The sequence below is a fragment of the Balaenoptera ricei genome, chromosome 11 (assembly GCF_028023285.1).
Source record: "Balaenoptera ricei isolate mBalRic1 chromosome 11, mBalRic1.hap2, whole genome shotgun sequence".
NCBI classification, from domain to species: domain Eukaryota; kingdom Metazoa; phylum Chordata; class Mammalia; order Artiodactyla; family Balaenopteridae; genus Balaenoptera; species Balaenoptera ricei.
The window spans coordinates 78,314,998-78,329,981 of NC_082649.1; the positions used below are offsets into that span (position 1 = coordinate 78,314,998).

Consider the following 14,984-nt stretch of genomic DNA (forward strand, 5'->3'; position numbering starts at 1 on the left):
GTAATCCATTACCTAACAAGTTTCATGGACCCAGAGAATTCCTTAGTCTTTTTTGTTTTTTAAATGTTGGACAGGAAGTACTCTGGAGGATCAACAGGATCACTGAAAACCTTATTTTGCACAAAGAGAAATTTAGTTAAAATGTTTAAATTTATGGATCACCAATTTACTTGTCCACCCAAAATGATACTAGTTTTATAGAGTCCCATAGGGAAAGCTATATTCTTAACAAGTTAGACTATCTACTTTGTTAAAAAAAAGTACATCAATGAGAAAATTGTCGCTGTTTTTTTTTTTTTAACACCATAATGCTAATACCTTGGCATGTTTGAGATGAAGCAACACAGAGGCAATTTTCTAACTGTTAATCTTGAATTAGATTAAGGGGTGTACCTGGAATTGTGGCCCAGTGGCCAAGGGTGGTATTTGTTCCATCTAGTAAATATTTACACATGAAATATGGGTATCTGCTATCTGTTCCATAATAGGCATCCCTATTCAGAAGGAAAAGCTTGGCTTCTCCAGAGAGCCCATAATCAGCTGTGGCATGGCCCAGTCTGGTGACCCAGTGGGAAGGGAGTGAGCACTTAAACCACTGATATAATTCAGAGATAGGGCTTCCTCTCCTTGGCAGCCTGTCCCTGCTTTCCCTTCTCCCCTTGGGCTTCCTCTCTCTGGCTTGGTGTGCATCCTGGGCATTGGATGTCACAAGTCAGTTTAGAATTTACTAAAATAAGGCTCAATACCTTCATATTAAAATTAGCAGGACTATCCAAAATTTTCACCTCCTAAGAGGTGGACATCAAGTCTGTGCAGTCACTATTGCTCTTGGGTCTCTTGACTTATCTGTCAATTATCAATACTGTTGGCCTTTCTTCTACCAGTGTATAAGCATGGATATTAATCAGCCCTTCTTGTTCTTGATATAAGTCCTTGTTTTCCAGAAATCAGACAAACTCACAATTGCTGGTATCCACTCTTCCCTCCTAACAAAGATGGAAATACCCATCTTTAATTTATAGAAAGGTATGATCCTATTTAAAAAAAGAAAGAAAACAAAAAGCAACTACTCAGTTCAAGAGTTAGTCATCACTGATTTCCTTCATTGCCCTTGTTTGGAAAGCATCGGTTCTTTTAAGCCAGTAAAATGCATGTAAGGAACTAGAATGAAACCTTAAAGACATAATACAGGTAACTATGAAGATGATGACAAAAGTGAGAATTTCAGATCTGTGGATTTCTTCCATGTATAGTGTAATATGGGAGAAACTAAAAGCTATTCATCAAAAATTCATATATTCTTCTTTCCAGACATTCATTCTCATTGATGAGACCTGCCTGTGAGGCTACGTGACTGAGTTCTAGCCAGTGGAATATGTGCCAATTCTGGATTCAGACTTTTAAGAAACGGGTGGTTACTTCTTTTTCTTTCTTCCCTTTCCACTGGCTAGATGCAGATAACATCATGGACCTAGGGGGAGACAGAAACACAAGATAGGAGAAGCCTAGATTCCTGAATTATCCCAAGAGAAAAACTCCTTCACCAGGAGCACCAATACCAGACTATGATGTGAGCGAAAAACTTCCATTTTGTTTAAGCCATATTACATTTTCAAGTTTATCTGCCAAAGCAGCTGGTGTCACCCTAATTAATCAATGCGGTAAGTTAAGCCGTTAAAAGCATATTTCTACCTGGGACATCTTGTTGTGGTAGAAAGATGGAAGTTAAAAGCTAACGGATTAAACGGAAATATTTAAGAATGAAGCCATAAGAAATATGGGAGGAGAGAGGTGAGTTGGAGCATACAAGAAATAAAACGGGCCATGAATTGGTTACTTTTGAAACAGGATATGGGTACATGGGGATGAATTCCAGTATTTTGTCTAGTTTTACATACATTTAATATTTCATACAATAAACATTTAAACAATTAAAAAAAAAACAATACAAAGGACACTTGAAATCAACAGAAACGATACTTGAAGGAGTCCCTACAGACCTAAGATGAGTAAATTTGAGCACCGAAAAGATTAATAACTGAGATGAATTGAAACATATGAAATATTTTTTAAAGTTCACAAGATACTTCAAAAACCTAGTTGGTTACTAATTGGAGGTTACTAGGTATTCATTCATTAATCTGAAAATTGAAATATTTTCCTGTCTATATGAACTGTATTTCAGTGTAGTCAAATGACTGATGATAAAAAGTTCTTTACAGAAGAATTTCATGTAATAAATGCAGGAAGAATGACAGAATTAGAAAACTGCCATTTTGCAACCCCAATGAAATAAGGCCTAAATCCAGATTCGGTCAACTATCATCAGCGGACATTAAAGCCATTTTAGTAACAGAAGAACAGGCTGACAACCTGAACCTACTGATTAATCTTGGCTTCACTAAGAGAAGGATAATCCATCACTATGTGCTTCATGCTGTAATGCAACAGGACATAACAGAGCACCACCTAGGAAGTATTCTTGCCTAAAAAAACTTACAAAATCTAATAAAAACTCTAGACTAAATGCCAAGCTATTGATGGATAAGTTAAACACAACCACAAGGACACAAACAACCAAGTTCATACTACAGAGCAAACAATCCAGTTTTTCCCACAGATCAAGGACATCGAGAGGAGAGGGTAAAAGAACTGTTGTGGAGTAAAGGAAACCTAAAAAAAATAACAACTCAATACAGTGTGTGGGCCTCATTTGGATTCTCTAAGAAATCCAACTACAAAAGGACATATTAAAGAATTACTGTTAATTTCATTAAGTGTGATGATGGCATGGTATTTAAGTAAAGGAAGAATGTCCTTATCAATTAGAGATACACATTGAAGAATTTTCAGGTGAAATGATGTGCTATCCAGAATGTGCTTTAAAATACTCAAGCAATCATACAACTCAATAACAAAAAACAAACACCTCAATCAAACACCAATAGGCACATGAAAAGATGCTCAACATCACTAATTATCAGAGAAATGTAAATCAAAACTACAGTGAGGTAGCACCTCACACCAATCAGAATGGCCATCATTAAAAAGTCTACGAATAATAAATGCTGGAGATGGTTTGGAGAAAAGGGAACCCTTCTAGGGAATGTAAATTGGTGCAGCCGCTATGGAAAACAGTATGGAGGTTCCTTAGAAAACTAAAAATAGAGTTAGCATATGATCCAGCAATCCCACTCCTGGGCATATATCTGGAGAAAACTCTAATTCGAAAAGATACATGAACCCAATGTTCACTGCAGCACTATTTACAATAGCCAAGAGATGGAAGCAACCTAAATGTCCATCAACAGATGAATGGATAAAGAAGATGTGGTGTATATATACAATGGAATATTACTCGCCATCAAAAGGAATAAAATAATGCCATTTGCAGCAACATGGATGGCCCTAGAGATTATCATACTAACTGAAGTAAGACAGACAGACAAAGACAAAGATCATATGATAACACTTATATGTGGAATCTAAAATATGATACAAATGGACTTATTTACAAAACAGAAACAGACTCACAGACATAGAAAACAAACTTATGGTTACCAAAGGGGAAAAGGGGGGGGAAGAGATAAATTAGGAGTTTGGGACCAGCAGATACACACTACTATATATAAAACAGATAAAAAACAAGGTTCTACTGTATAGCACAGAACCTATATTCAATATCTTGTAATAACCTATAATGAAAAAGAATACAAAAAAGAATATATACATATATGTATAACTGAATCACTTTGCTATACACCAGAAACAATGCAACATTGTAAAACAACTACACTTCAATAAAAAAATAAAATAGCATACTCAAGCAAAAAAAAGAAAAAGAAAATGGGGATAGATGAAATAATATTGACAAAATGTTAATAATTATTGAAGCTGGTAATACATACATAGGTGTTTATGCTATTAGTTCTACTTTTGTGTATATTTGAAATTTTCCATAATAAAATTTTTTAAAGGCGCAAGCTTGTAGTCTGGCTGTGGTTGACTACCAAACTGGAGAGATCATTACAGCCTGCATATTGCCACCCTCTGTGTCATCAAGTGAACAGGCGTTTCTTCTAAGAGTGTGCCAATATTGTTTCTGGGATTTTCTTCCACACCACCAATATCCATTCTGTGGGTTTTGATGCTGACCCTTTCAAAGTTCACACATGTGCAGGCCAAAAGAACTATGTCCCAAATGCTACCTACCTACAGTGAATATAAGTGACCCTCAATTATGAGATACATCCCAACTTAAGAGTTTAAAATTGTGAAAAAATATACATTTAAGAGTCTATGGGGCTTCCCTGGTGGCGCAGTGGTTGAGAATCTGCCTGCCAATGCAGGGGACACGGGTTCGAGCCCTGGTCTGGGAGGATCCCACATGCTGCGGAGCAACTAGGCCCGTGAGCCACAATTGCTGAGCCTGCGCATCTGGAGCCTGTGCTCTGCAACAAGAAAGGCCACGATAGTGAGAGGCCCGCGCACCGCGATGAAGAGTGGCCCCCACTTGCCGCAGCTAGAGAAGGCCCTCGCACAGAAACGAAGACTCAACACAGCCAAAAATAAATAAATTAATTAATTAAAATATTTTAAAAAAAAAAAAGAGTCTATGAAAAAAGGGACAGAGAGAGGCTATGATTAAAATGTAGAAGACAACGAGATCATCTAAATACCTACAAGGCATCTCCTACTTTAGCTCAACAAGTATCTTTATCTCCTATAATTCCTGGGTCATTTTTAGCTTATACATACCATCATTTTTGCCACTGCGTTGGCAAATGACAGGGTATCAAAAGGTTTTTGATGGATATTCGTTGCATGAATAACGAATATGCAAATTTTAAGCCAGAAAAGAAATATACACATGCAAAAAGGTGGGGGAGCCTAGCACCCTTCTGTACAAAGTTCTGGAAGCTAATTTGAGAACACCTATCAAGGAGTCCTGTGTGACCATTTTACCCAAGTAGAGTCAAAATTCATGGGGCAGAATCAAAGTTACACTGCCTATAATGACGACTAACAATACACATCTGCTCTTTGAAGATGCTCTCTATATACAAGTTCTAGTAATTTCCATACACATCAGAACACATAAGATTGAGAAAACCAGTAAGAATATAATCTTTGAGAAGAGTCTAGTAGAGGAGATAAAAATGAAGAAAAAATATCAGAGGTAAAACCCAGGAGTAACATACAAGTGGTCTCAACAAACACTCTGGTGTTCCAATGAGGAGCAGAGGGGATGTAGAAGGGACTAAATATAACGTTTTCCTTCAAGTCCATGTCCTGAGAGAACTTTATATATGTGTAACCTAAATGAGGATATTATTATATTCTGTTTCCTAATATCCCTGAGATAGGTTATATGGCATATATAAATTCTACTTAATAACAAATCATAATAAACATATATTGAGTTTTATCACGTACCAAGCATCTCACTCAAGTTCTTTCCAGGGCTGCCAAATTTGGCTGAATAGTGCCCTGTAGCTTTACCTACAACATCATAATTAATCCTAGCAAAAACCCTGCAAGGTAAATATAGTATCATCTTTTCCACATTTTCGAGATAAAGAGTATGAGGCTTAGAGAAACTTGGTAACTGGCTCAGGCAAACAGCCAGTAAATAGCATATCTAGGACTCATACCCAAGGGCAATGAAAGATCAATGCTTGGGCTTGTGTTTTTAACCTAAACACGTCAGTGTTTTTCCAGTAAACTGTAATGAATGATGGAGGGGGCAGAAAGGTGTCCCAATTCACCACAGATAAACACTTTTACAAAACACAATAAAAATTAATTACTACCAAAGTGAAAAAAGATAAAGGCTTTCAAATTAAAATTTGTTGTTATTAGATTCAACAAATTTATGCTTAGTTGCACAAGAGTTTCTAAATTCTTACTCAAGTTCTGTGATTATTTTGTCACACACTGTCACCAGAGCAAGGACCACCCTTTGAGTACTGCACTACACTACAGGCATACCTTGCTTTACTGTGCTTCGCAGATACTGTGGTTTTTTACAAATGGAAGGTTTATGGCAACCCTGCATAGAGCTAGTCTGTCGACACCATTTTTCCAACAGCATTTGCTCACTTCGTGTCTCTGTCACATTTTGGTAATTCTTGCAATATTCAAACTTCTTCACTATTATTATATTTGTTATGGTGATCTGTGATCAGTGATCTTTGATGTTACTATTGCAAAAAGATTACAACTTGATGAAGTCTCAGATAATGGTTAGAATTTTTTAGCAATAAGGAATTTTCTAATTAAGGCATGTACATTTTTAGACATAATGCTATTATTGTACACTTAATAGACAATTATTGCACACTTTAAGTAGACTATAGTATAGTGTAAACATAACTTTTGTATGCAGTGGGAGACCAAAAAAATTGTGTGACTTGCTTAATTGTGATATTTTTGTTCACTTTATGTGGTGGTCCAGAACTGAGCCTGCAATATCTCTGAGATATGCCGGTATACTATTCTATGCATGCTTAGAATGAACGCTGCTTATAATAAGGTACCAAAGTTCCTCCATCTACTGATGCTAGTTAATTTTTTTTTAAGTAAGATGATTGTTAGCTTTTTCTTCTATCATAAAAATATTTTTCCACATACTCGATATCAGTTGCAGAGTAAACAAAAATAAAGAACTTTCTGAATTTTGTGCTGCTTTATGATACAACTGCTATGGTATTTTGAAAAATGTTAAGAGGAAAATAGGAAAACATGAAATACATTACCTTGCCAACAGAATACTGAGTAAGAGTGAAGGCAGACAGAGAAAAGAGGATCAGGACAGCAAGGGCCCCCTACCTACCCTCCGCAGGGAAAAATTCTTTCTGAGAAGTGAGTGGCTGTTGGGAAACTAAAAAACAAGTACTTAAGAGATCTCAAATACATGGTGACATATGGAATCCGTCAACCTGCCACGCCCCTTGAGAAGTTCTCGGTTAAATAACTGTAATCACATCCACAATACCTTCCCACACAAAAAGATGTTCTGGGAGGGAGAGGGGGGGTGGAGGAAGAAGCCAGAACCTCTCGGAATACTTTTCTTTTTTTTTTTATGTGCCCTAAAGTTCCAAGGTAATAAGAAAAAAATGTCACCATTGTTCTTGTGGCCCTGATATGAGTTGATGGGTCAAACCTATGACATCTGAGGCTACTCAAAAAATTAGTGAGGGAGGGCATGGAAGGGGACAATATGGAGGAGAAAAATTTCTAGATAGGAGTCAGCAACCTGGAACAAACTTAATGTGAAGGAAACAATTAGACACTGGCACAGGTCCCAAATCAATAAGCGGAGGTGGCTGTGGGCAGTGAGCATACTGGCTGGGTAAGGAAAACTCAAATGCAGGTAGCTCAGCGCTGGGAACAGAACAGCTCTTCAATGTCTCTCTGGCTGAGGAGAGGGTCATCTATCCAGAGGCTGGAAAAGACACATCACAACAGGCTTTCACAGCCCAGCTGCTCCCTGATGTCACAGCCCATGTGAACAAACAGTACTGGTGTGATTTTCCCAAATCCTGTAAGAAATAAAGACCTTACAGCTCACCTTGTCAAGCCTGGAGTGCAGTCCCAACAGGAAAAGCACTTCTTTTTTTTTTTTTTTTTAATTTTATTTTTATTTAATTTTATTTTTATTTATGGCTGTGTTGGGTCTTTGTTTCTGTGCGAGGGCTTTCTCTAGTTGCGGCAAGTGGGGGCCACTCTTCATCGCGGTGCGCGGGCCTCTCACTATCGCGGCCTCTCTTGTTGCGGAGCACAGGCTCCAGACGCGCAGGCTCAGTAATTGTGGCTCACGGGCCCAGCCGCTCCGCGGCATGTGGGATCCTCCCAGACCGGGGCTCAAACCCGTGTCCCCTGCATTGGCAGGCAGATTCTCAACCACTGAGCCACCAGGGAAGCCCGGAAAAGCACTTCTTACAGAATATGCAATAGATTCAAAGAGCTTTGGAACTATATTTCCCATTAGCTCTAGAGGAGGCTGTACTAATAAATTCCCCAGCACTGGGCTGAACAGGTGTAATTCAGTAATGTAGCTGTAATTGAGTGGTCAACTCAATAAAATTTGTAATGTTTTTCTAACAAATTATCTCATTTTTTTTCTGAAAAGAGGTATCTGTGATTCCATGTGATAAGTTGCTTTAGAAGACTGACATACAGGGCGAATGATAAAGATCTTTAATTTATGGAAATATTAATAGTAGCTTCGGCTAAGAATGATCTTAGCTGATTCTTTATATACACTATTAACCTTTTAAGCATAACAAGCTTTAATTTTCAACCATCAAATGTTTTGAATTTGTGACTCATGGTCCACAGATATATCTGTATTTCCTCATCCTGATTATTCTACTGGAGAGGTTCTTCATAAACCCTGCAACAGTTCTCAAGCCAGATCTACAAGGTGCCACAGTTCTCTGCACAGTTCTCAAGCCAGTTCTACAAGGTGCCACCTGTGAGCTTATGATAAGGCTGCTCTTCTTGTCTTGACCACCTTCTCCTCCTCTTCCATCTACCTGTTAATGACCTGTGTCTCTTAAGTCCCAGTCAAAACCCTCCTTCTTGATGAAGCTCTCCAGACCTATAGTCAGAATTACTTTCTCTTTCGCCCCATATTCTTATCACCATGTTACAATTCAGATCCCCATGCACATACTATTCCCCTACCGCTGCCTTTGGTTAAGGCCCACTCATCCTTGGGGTTTCAGTTCAATGTACTGCCTGAAGGAAAACCTTCCCTACCTCAGATTAGGGAATATTACACATGCATTTTCATACCACTGCATTCCTTTCCTTTCTTGCACTAACCAAAGTTGGCATTAGTATCATTTTGTCTCTCTCTTCCATTAGGATTAGGTTATAACCCAGGTTTGTTGGGTTTTTCTTACACTTAGTAGCAAGCACACAACACTCCATATCTGATGAAAGAATGAAAAAGTGAGTGGATGAATGAACAAACAAATATTATCTCTCTTTCTTTCTCTCTCCCCCGCTATTGGTCTTCTCCATCAGATTGTGAACTCAAAAGCAACACACTCCTCATCATAGCCACCATAACATCTAACTAGGGCTTTGCACATCACGGGAGATGAACAAAACCCAGGTGAATGAAATTGAAGTTCTTCTATTGTAGTAGTAGCATCAGGTTGGCCATAGAGAATTTAACCCCTACAACTTACCGTGTTTTATACCACCTGCTAACCATTGATTCTCATCAAGCTCCTAGCATTGCCAATCACTCTGTAGGACACTGTAGAATAGAAGTGAATGATATTTAGTACTCTGCAGTTTCAGATTCCCATTTATGACATTTCTGCATTCATGCCAGATACTGGGGGAATTTTAGAGGTTAATCAAACACAGATGCTGTCCTTGAGGAGCTCAGAGTCTAGTAGAAGAGAAAAAAATGAAGAAAAGAGATCAGGAGGTAAACCTCAGGAGTAACATAAAAGGGGTCTCAATAAAGACTCTTGATGTTCCAATGAGGAACAGAGGGGATACAGGCTCAAGTGGGGATGGTTTTTAAAATGAGTCTTACCCAGATGGAGAGTGGGATTGGGGACGCAGCAAAAAGGTACAGAGGTGGAGAGTAAGGCCACTCAATCCTTGGTTCAACAAATCTTTATCACCTCCTATGTGAGGCTTGGAGAATACAGTGGTAAGTAAACCTAACTCTGTTCTCAGTGGGGCTTGCATTCTAATGCGAGAGAGAGATAAAAGCAAACAAGCAAAAGTGCCAGGTGGGCACGAGTGCTCTGAAGTAAAACAGGACAGTTAAGGGGCCAAGATGATGTTGAGTGCTACCCTAGACAAAGGGGGCAGGGGCGGGTTTCCCATGGCAATGACACTGAACAATGGCCTAAATGAAGTGAGGGAGTGGGCCATGCAACACTCCATGGGAAGAGCATTCCCAGCAAAGAAAATAGCAGTCTTCTCCACAGATGAAAAAGTGCTGATAACTTCTTTTTCAAACTGGGGTCTTGGGGCATGTTCTTGGGGGTCTAGAAATTCTTGATGAGATTTTTCTAACTTTTGTTTTTGTTTAGATAACACTCTTTAAAATGTTCCAGATGTATTCTGGATCAGCTACATGGCACCTAAAATATGGGAACCAGCACAAAATTTCTGTGCCTGGATTTGCATTTACAATTGCAGTGATGTCAGGTAGTGCTATGTTAATTGTCACAAGCCAAAGACAAAAGAGGCAGAATTACTATTTCAATAATGTGTTTGTGCCCCAAGACCTCAGAGTAGGGCTAGGGTACAAATGAATTGTCCCCGTAGATACAGCTCAAAGTGTTGGGGGAAACAGAGTCACCACACAGTCCAGAATAATACAGGTTTGACAAGCTGTATAGAACCTTTGACATAACAGACATCCCATATTGATATTTCCAGAGATGATTCTGTTTAAACAACATCATCCATCATGTTAAATTAATGTTGCTAACTTGAATTTGGTTTTGTCATTCTGATTGCATTTAATTTGTAAATGTGTTTTGGTTTCATATTTGTTTAAGAACTACACACATAGAAGCTTATAGCTAGTTTTATATTTTTACATGTTTACTAACCAAATAAAAAAAATTAAGTCAACATTGGGAGTTCGTAAGAATTTTTCCCTTTAAATGGCATCCATATGTTACTCAAGTTTGGCCACAGTGAAAGATAGGGAACAGTTTGTTTTCCAGAACCACCACCAGGTAATAGGGTGGTTTTCAACAAACTGCACAGTAAGTACAGAAAAGAAAGGAGGTGAGTATCTTTGGTAGGAAAAATATCACAAATCAGAAACTGTAATCTTTCTTCTCTGTACACAAAGGCCATAATTTATGTAACATATAGGTTAAACCTCCTTCAGAACAACCAGCCCATTGGAACCTTAAACAGTGGAAAAGCACACAGAGGGAAGAGAGAGGGTGAAGAAGCTATAATTAAAGGTTCACTGCACTCCCGTGGCAGATTAATCACAGAGCCAGGTGAAGAGTCAAGCATCACTAAAAATGCAAAATAAATTCCACTAAACATATTTCACCTGCAAGGAAAAGTTTTTCTCACAACACAAGGCTTTCTTTGTCAAGAAAAGTGAACAAGAGCCAAGACAATTGTCTGGAAAGCTCAGGCAGTTGGTGGAGAAGGCTCCTTGGGTCATAGGACCTTACAACTGTAGTAGGTGAGAACTGGCATCTGGACTCAAACTGACCGGAGCTTAAGAATCACCTCCAACAGAGATCAGCTCTGAGACCTGAGCAAGTTCTTTAATATCACAGAAAAAATAAAGATAAAATAGTACCTTTGTTATAAGGTTGTTGAAAGGGTTCAGTGAGATAATCCACATAGACCTTTTAGAACACTGCCTGTCATGCAGTAAGGGGTCCATAAATATGCACGATGATTTTTATGATGCTACAGCTTTATCATTATATAAGCACAAATCTCCACAGATGACTCAACAAAATGCTTTAATTCAACTCTACAGCCCCAGAACAACGTCTCCGTATTTTACATACTCCACGATAATTCCAGATGATTAATCATGCATACACAAGTAAAGCACATTTAAGATTATCCTTAAAATAACATCATTCTCATTCACATAACTCAACAACCTTATAGGGTAGCTACCATTATTATTCCTATTTTACAGATAAGCAAGGTCCAGAGAAGAGGATGGACTTGCTCAAGGACATAAACAATGCAGCCATGATTTGAATCCAAGTCTGGGTCCAGAATCTGCCTTCTGAATCACCACACAACACTGTTCCTCTAGGTATATGTCCTTCCTCTGAGTCCAGAAAACAGAAACACTGGGAACTGTTGGTCAAACACACATAATTGTTTATTCCTATAGATCCTCCAGCTTCTAGGCACAGAAAACTAGGGAGCGTCATTCCCTAACTACACTTTTCACTAAATTACAATTTATTGTTATGCTGTTAGCTAATACAGAGTCAATAACATAAAAAATCTACTTGAACTGTGTTAAAGTGACTTTCATGAATGAAACTTAATTTGAAAACACTGTCCAACATTTTACATAACATCCCAATGACCACAGCTAACTTAATTAATTCACCCTTGAATTTAGTTAAGATAAAAAAAGGTGAGGGGGGTTGCTTTGTTTTTGTCAGATAATGAAAACTTTAATTCAATGTGGGGTTTGTTTTGTTTTTGTTTTTTGGCCAGAAAGCACCAAAACTGAATACCCACAAACTGAAGAAAATCAGTTAATTTGGGGTGCCTCATTACACCTATTCCTGTGCTGAGTCCTGAGACCCTGTATCATAATGTATCCTTTTCTCATCATTACCCTATCCAAATATTTTCATTTGTAAACACATTCTCTTCAAAGTAAGAGGAAACAGGCTTTAAATGTTTCAAGGAACCGTTGGATCCCACAAACCTGCTTCAAATGAAACAGCTGATGACTGTCCCTTTGAAGCATGGAGACAATGACCATCAGGGCATTGAAGGAAGGGAGCAACTGTGCAGCTCTGTCCCTTACCATAGCTGGACAGACAGGATGCAGCCCAACCCCTTAATGAGCTCCAGCAGAGACAGTCAATCAGGAGCCAAATCTATGGCTCAGGAGAGAAAGCCAGCAGCAGAGGGGAAGCTCCCTTAAGCTGGAGCTGTTTGCTAGCAGTGCCTCACTGCTGCAATCCAATCCCATCACCTCTGTGTACTCCTCATTACAAGCCACATTATGGAACATCGTATCGTCTCCAGCTGCAAGCAAAGGAATTGCCCCGTGGCCCGGATGTGTGACTAATGACTAGAACTCTGGCTTCTTGCTTGATGCCTGGCCTTCAGAATTATGTGAACCTGTTGTGAAAGACAGACCAGTGTCACAGACGTTTGGAGACAGATTAAGCTCCAGATGGAAGACTGTCAATGTCAGTCGGTCACAGTTCCTACAGCCCGGCTGGCTTTTCAACTAAGGAACAACAGAGAATGATTTTGACACTCACTTTCTAAGCTCAATTAAGTCTGAGGATTGGAAGTAAAGTTTTCCCTGTTTTCTAAGCATTCTCCACCAAATACTTGCTTTTTGCCTGCTGCTGCCCACTCATTTATAGTAGCTTCTTTAGATAGCATTCAACCTTGAGCGTGTTTTTCCGAGTGACTGTTTCACTATTCTGCAGACTATTCTAGCTCTTCAATGAACTATACATTACTGTCATATCAGCTGTCCCATAAAGAGATAAAATGTGGATCAAATACAGGACTTGTTGTCAGAGGAGAAAAGATAAGGTGAAGAATTAGTAAAAGATCGGAAGACGAGAGAGATGATTGAAGTTTATGAAACGTTTAGGAGGCTACTGAACACCTTCCCTTTTCCCCCCCCTCCTCTGATTCTCTGGATCTGCCAGTTTCAGCCAGTTTGTTTTATGTTCCCATTGCGATAGATGTTTAGTTCAAAGCTGTTGACTTTGCTCCTCGGTTATAGGGAAGGGCCTCTGCATTTCCAGGCCTAATCCATCCAGTCACTTTTCTCCTCTCTAGCCTCAATTTTTAAAAATACATATATGTGATTTCATATCAAAGGAATTTCTTTGCATTTCATAAATTCATAGGCATTCCTCCAGATGTCTATGGTGACTTTTTAATTCATTTCAGCTATTTCTGCATTTTTGGTATAAACTTGCAATCAGAATAACAATCATAGCTATGTTTTTCTAAATGCTGTACTCACTTAATCTTCACGACAGCCTTATAGGGGAGGTAGCACTACCCTCTTTCACAGATGAACCAAGGCCTAGAGAAATCCATAGACTTGCTTGAGGACATTTAGTTCGCCAATGATACAGCCAAGATTCCAGTTCAGGCAGCCTGGGTCCAGAACTCATGTGCTTACCCTCTATGTGACACTGTTCCTCAGAAGGAGCATTACAACTCCCTGGATTTCCACTCCAAACCCTCAAGTGTAAAATACTAATTATAAATAGAGCACATGACTTTGCAAAACATGTATGAAAGTACATAAATTAAGAATTAAACTTGGCCTCCTCTTCTTCCTCTCCTCCCTCTACCTTCACATCCTAATAAATTCATTCCCCGAGGGAGTCAATATTAACAACTTGGCATGTATTTCTGTTTTTGAATACAGACATATACTTTTACACATGTTTATATAATACATACTGTTCTGCCTCATGCTTGGCATCTTTTTATGTCAATTCATAGGGATCTACTCCATGCTTTTTAATGGCTGCAGAGTAATTTCAATGTACAGACACATAATAGCTTATATAGAGAGTCCCCCTTGATGAATTTTTATCCACTTTCAATTTCTCACTACTACCATCAACACTGCAATGAACTTCTTTGTATACTTGATCAAGAATATCTATAGAATATGTTGTTAGAAATTTCAAATAATTTCTAGGTCAAAACATTTCAAACTATAGTTGATAGTTGCAAACTATCCATTCCAAAGTTTACTATATTGATTTTTACTCAGTGATGATTATCCCAACCAAATAATCTTTTAATTTAATTACGAAAATTGGGTTATAATGAGTTTCCTAAGTTTCCCTTCCTAATTTACTAGGACCTACTCAACCAGCCTTAAGAATGAAATAAAGCAACTACCCAATCTCAAAATGTCATGCCTGCCTTTCCCAAATAACAACTCTAATCTGACCTCATTTACATGGCGACCTCCAACTTTTTCCAGACTGAGTTACAGTTGGATGAATCTCATGGAACCTAGACCAAAATTTAACAATAAAATAAAGATATTTTGGTAAGGGAAGTGACTCTTAAAGGTCATTAGAGGCATCCAGAATTGTCTCCCATGTCCCCAGGCATAAACTAAAATAGCCACTGCTTTTTGACAGTATAAACGTAGAATGCGTCCCAGTTTGAATAGAAATGAGCAAATCTTGAGTGCAGAACTAAATTTCTGGGAGCTCTGAAGGTTACCTGGAGGCATGAATTAGGTGGATCTGATTCTA

At 38.5% G+C, this 14,984-nt stretch overlaps 1 protein-coding gene across 21 annotated transcripts in view; it reads right to left on the minus strand.

Annotated features, from left to right (window-relative positions):
* The window catches only part of FHIT (fragile histidine triad diadenosine triphosphatase), a 1,501,610-nt gene that overhangs the window by 1,291,763 nt on the left and 194,863 nt on the right, over nt 1-14,984 (minus strand). Inside the window, exon 1 of one of the 21 annotated variants that reach the window (XM_059940102.1) lies at nt 9,204-9,224. The exons of the other annotated variants lie outside the window; for them this stretch is intronic. The gene's annotated coding sequence lies outside the window, so the exon portion shown is untranslated. Of the gene's footprint in view, nt 1-9,203; nt 9,225-14,984 lie in introns of those variants that run through there. 21 annotated transcript variants of the gene reach the window in all.